The sequence below is a fragment of the Schistocerca americana genome, unplaced genomic scaffold, assembly GCF_021461395.2.
Source record: "Schistocerca americana isolate TAMUIC-IGC-003095 unplaced genomic scaffold, iqSchAmer2.1 HiC_scaffold_97, whole genome shotgun sequence".
Classification (NCBI taxonomy): domain Eukaryota; kingdom Metazoa; phylum Arthropoda; class Insecta; order Orthoptera; family Acrididae; genus Schistocerca; species Schistocerca americana.
The window spans coordinates 280,001-285,000 of NW_025726752.1; the positions used below are offsets into that span (position 1 = coordinate 280,001).

General features: G+C 51.9%; 1 non-coding gene across 1 annotated transcript in view; it reads right to left on the reverse strand.

Annotated features, from left to right (window-relative positions):
- The window catches only part of LOC124592996, a 1,910-nt gene extending 1,335 nt beyond the window's left edge, over window positions 1-575 (reverse strand). Inside the window, exon 1 of the ribosomal RNA XR_006977747.1 lies at window positions 1-575. This exon is cut by the window's left edge and continues 1,335 nt beyond it. This is a non-coding gene — a ribosomal RNA (small subunit ribosomal RNA).
- Window positions 576-5,000: the final 4,425 nt, after the last annotated feature.

Genomic DNA, 5,000 nt, shown 5'->3' on the forward strand with positions numbered 1-5,000 from the left:
CTTGCCCTCCAATAGATACTCGTTAAAGGATTTAAAGTGTACTCATTCCGATTACGGGGCCTCGGATGAGTCCCGTATCGTTATTTTTCGTCACTACCTCCCCGTGCCGGGAGTGGGTAATTTGCGCGCCTGCTGCCTTCCTTGGATGTGGTAGCCGTTTCTCAGGCTCCCTCTCCGGAATCGAACCCTGATTCCCCGTTACCCGTTACAACCATGGTAGGCGCAGAACCTACCATCGACAGTTGATAAGGCAGACATTTGAAAGATGCGTCGCCGGTACGAGGACCGTGCGATCAGCCCAAAGTTATTCAGAGTCACCAAGGCAAACGGACCGGACGAGCCGACCGATTGGTTTTGATCTAATAAAAGCGTCCCTTCCATCTCTGGTCGGGACTCTGTTTGCATGTATTAGCTCTAGAATTACCACAGTTATCCAAGTAACGTGGGTACGATCTAAGGAACCATAACTGATTTAATGAGCCATTCGCGGTTTCACCTTAATGCGGCTTGTACTGAGACATGCATGGCTTAATCTTTGAGACAAGCATATGACTACTGGCAGGATCAACCAGGGAGCTGCGTCAACTAGAGCTGAGCAGCCGGCCGCCCGGGAGTGTGTCCCGGAGGCCCGCGCGAACACGCAAGCGTCCGCTCAATTATTCTGCAAACAGGAGGAGGCTGAGCTCCCATGCACAATACACCTCGAAACCCTCTCAGGTCCCGGCGGCGCGCAGCGCCGTCCTAAGTACTTGGTCGGGTTCGAGAGAGGCGCAATCGCCCGGAGTTTGGCGAGTAGACGCTTTAGGTGCGACCACCCGTGCTCCCAACTGAGCTTGCCGCTGCCGACAGAGGCCCGGGAGCGTGCTGTCGTGGCATTGCCGGCGGGAGACAACACGCGCCACCTACGGTGACCGGCAGCTCCAACGCCAGCGCCACAGAAGGACAAAAGCCCCACTTGGGTGCCGAAGCGAACTCTCCCAGCACAGCGCACGCGCCAACACGTCCGCACAGCTGCGATACAAACCACCTGCGAGAACCGCAGAGGCGACCGAGCAGCAGACGGCGTCGCGGCGCCGAGCGCCGGGCGGCGGCGCATCCTCAGCGCACACAGTCCTCAATCGGACCAGCACACTGCAGATGTCCACCGCGCTTCGCACCGGGCCCGCGAGGACCTACTTTGGCCGCACGGCGCCGCGTGCAGGGTGCGCCGGCGCGCAGCTGCGCCGCCTGCCGCCTCCGTCGGCCGGCGCGCCTGCCACTGGCCGCCCCCACCAGCCGGCTGTAGCGCGTGCGCCCACGCACCGCGCGGCCAGCACGCCGGGAGGCCCCCCCTCACCGGCCGGGGACGGTCCCACCCAGCCACCGCCGCGTATCGCTTCACACCCAGATGCCATTCACGTTCGTGGGCATGGTGGGTATCGCTGGAACAACCGGTTGGTAGCTCAACCGATCGTCGCCATCACTGATTCACCTCTAGCGAGAACAACCGCACCACAACGGTTTACCAGTTGTTCATTTGCATAACGTCACCAGCAAACGTAGGCGTCCATCGCCATTTGCAAATTCAACGATTGTTGCATGCCTGTGTCAGGTGTCACGACACACTATGTCTGCCCACATACACGCAACAACATGTGCACGCTTCGCGAACACGTGGAAGGTGGCCCCCGTACGTATGCGATGTCCATTGCGCGAACGACTGTCAACCGGCCTCTGTCGCATGTCGCAGATGTGGAACGCAGTGCACCATGCTATCACGGTGTGTGAGAAGAGACGACTACGTCTGACAACACGCGCCACTACATCAACAGACGGCTCATGCTGATCGCCATCCAGGGCATACCACACTGCAATCCAGCTCTTATAGGGAGACGACACGTAGCTGAGTGCACAACATTTGGACCGCATGGTTCGCCGTTGTTGGCGCAGTCGTTGTACGGTCACATGTACCACGATGTATCATTCAGTACATGAGGACCAATGTGCAGTACAGTGTGTGATTTGGACGTACAACATCAGCGGACAGTTGACACAGGCCGTACCACAGCGTAGGCTAAGTGCTTCGCACATGCGAATGCCAATGAACAACTGCAAATGCCAATGAACAACTGCAAAGGGCATTGAGCATGTACGTCCTGCTGCCATCCACATTACAGTGTATAGCTGCAAGGTGTTTAACATGAAGCGATACACTGGGGACCGGGCAGTGCGAGTAGCAAACTATATTGCGGGGGTTGCAGTTAGGCAACACTACACTAATTTAACGCGTCGTATGACAATTACAGAGCAGGTTAAGGCCCAACGTGTGTTGGGTTAAGGCCCAACGTGTGTTGGGTTAAGGCCCAACGTGTGTTGGGTTAAGGCCCAACGTGTGTTGGGTTAAGGCCCAACGTGTGTTGGGTTAAGGCCCAACGTGTGTTGGGTTAAGGCCCAACGTGTGTTGGGTTAAGGCCCAACGTGTGTTGGGTTAAGGCCCAACGTGTGTTGGGTTAAGGCCCAACGTGTGTTGGGTTAAGGCCCAACGTGTGTTGGGTTAAGGCCCAACGTGTGTTGGGTTACGTTAAGGGGCAATGTGGGTTACGTTAAGGGGCAATGTGGGTTACGTTAAGGGGCAATGTGGGTTACGTTACGGCGCAATATAGGTTACGTTACGGCGCAATATAGGTTACGTTAAGGCGCAATATCGGTTACGTTAAGGCGCAATACAGGTTACGTTAAGGCGCAATACAGGTTACGTTAAGGCGCAATACAGGTTACGTTAAGGCGCAATACAGGTTACGTTAAGGCGCAATACAGGTTACGTTAAGGCGCAATGCAGGTTACGTTAAGGCGCAATGCAGGTTACGTTAAGGCGCAATACAGGTTACGTTAAGGCGCAATACAGGTTACGTTAAGGCGCAATACAGGTTACGTTAAGGCGCAATACAGGTTACGTTAAGGCGCAATACAGGTTACGTTAAGGCGCAATACAGGTTACGTTAAGGCGCAATACAGGTTACGTTAAGGCGCAATACAGGTTACGTTAAGGCGCAATACAGGTTACGTTAAGGCGCAATACAGGTTACGTTAAGGCGCAATACAGGTTACGTTAAGGCGCAATACAGGTTACGTTAAGGCGCAATACAGGTTACGTTAAGGCGCAATACAGGTTACGTTAAGGCGCAATACAGGTTACGTTAAGGCGCAATACAGGTTACGTTAAGGCGCAATACAGGTTACGTTAAGGCGCAATACAGGTTACGTTAAGGCGCAATACAGGTTACGTTAAGGCGCAATACAGGTTACGTTAAGGCGCAATACAGGTTAGGTTAAGGCGCAATACAGGTTAGGTTAAGGCGCAATACAGGTTAGGTTAAGGTACGACATAGGTTAGGTTAAGGTACGACATAGGTTAGGTTAAGGTACGACATAGGTTAGGTTAAGGTACGACATAGGTTAGGTTAAGGTACGACATAGGTTAGGTTAAGGTACGACATAGGTTAGGTTAAGGTACGACATAGGTTAGGTTAAGGTACGACATAGGTTAGGTTAAGGTACGACATAGGTTAGGTTAAGGTACGACATAGGTTAGGTTAAGGTACGACATAGGTTAGGTTAAGGTACGACATAGGTTAGGTTAAGGTACGACATAGGTTAGGTTAAGGTACGACATAGGTTAGGTTAAGGTACGACATAGGTTTGGTTAAGGTACGACATAGGTTAGGTTAAGGTACGACATAGGTTAGGTTAAGGTACGACATAGGTTAGGTTAAGGTACGACATAGGTTAGGTTAAGGTACGACATAGGTTAGGTTAAGGTACGACATAGGTTAGGTTAAGGTACGACATAGGTTAGGTTAAGGTACGACATAGGTTAGGTTAAGGTACGACATAGGTTAGGTTAAGGTACGACATAGGTTAGGTTAAGGTACGACATAGGTTAGGTTAAGGTACGACATAGGTTAGGTTAAGGTACGACATAGGTTAGGTTACGGTACGACATAGGTTAGGTTACGGTACGACATAGGTTAGGTTACGGTACGACATAGGTTAGGTTACGGTACGACATAGGTTAGGTTACGGTACGACATAGGTTAGGTTACGGTACGACATAGGTTAGGTTACGGTACGACATAGGTTAGGTTACGGTACGATATAGGTTAGGTTACGGTACGATATAGGTTAGGTTAAGGTACACATTGTTGTAAGGAAAGGTTTAATGGGGGGCGGGGCGGGGCGGCCGGTTTGTTGATTGTGATTATAGTAAGTGGATGCCTGCGGCATCATCTGATTTGCCACGTCAGGATGCACCTTTGGCTCATGACAGGCGGCGCTCTCATTCCATGCTTGTGGCAGACCTGTGTCTTTCATTCCTGCCATTGTTTGTGTGCTGTGAGAGGAGGCAGTATTGTGATGTTGGGTGCACCCCTGTGTAGGACATGTGTGGGTGTTGGTGGCTTGGCTGAGCAATGGTGGTTGTCGGGTGGGTGGGATATTCTGTTTTCTGAGTGGACCTCCCAGTCTGGTTATGACAGTGTGGATTGTCTAATGTGGCGGAGAGGATGCACTGGGTGTTGTTCCATGCTGGTGCTTACATATTGTCTGTGTGCGTGTTACAGGCAGAGAGTAGTGCGTGATAAGGGTGTGTGGCTGACGTGTGGTTGTGATTGTGAGCAGAGTCTTTCAGCATGTATACGGACAGTTGTATACATTATCTGTATTCTGATGGCTCTATCTATTACTAATCAGCGCCGTGTATACGTTTAATCCGGTTCCAGTCGAAACTGTTGTATCTCTGTACATTAGTGACACGGCGAGCCCGCTATGTAGTTACTCGTCTCGGCAGCTTCCACCGGTGTATGGCAAATGATTATAAGGAATCAGTCTAGTCGTCAATACCGATGGTGTGACGTCACATGTCTGGGGTGGGGGACGCTGCGCCCTTCCGGTGGGTCATGGCCTAGAAAGACTCTTCCCACGCAGGGGGGCGTGGACTGTCATTGACTCTTCCAGGTAATATA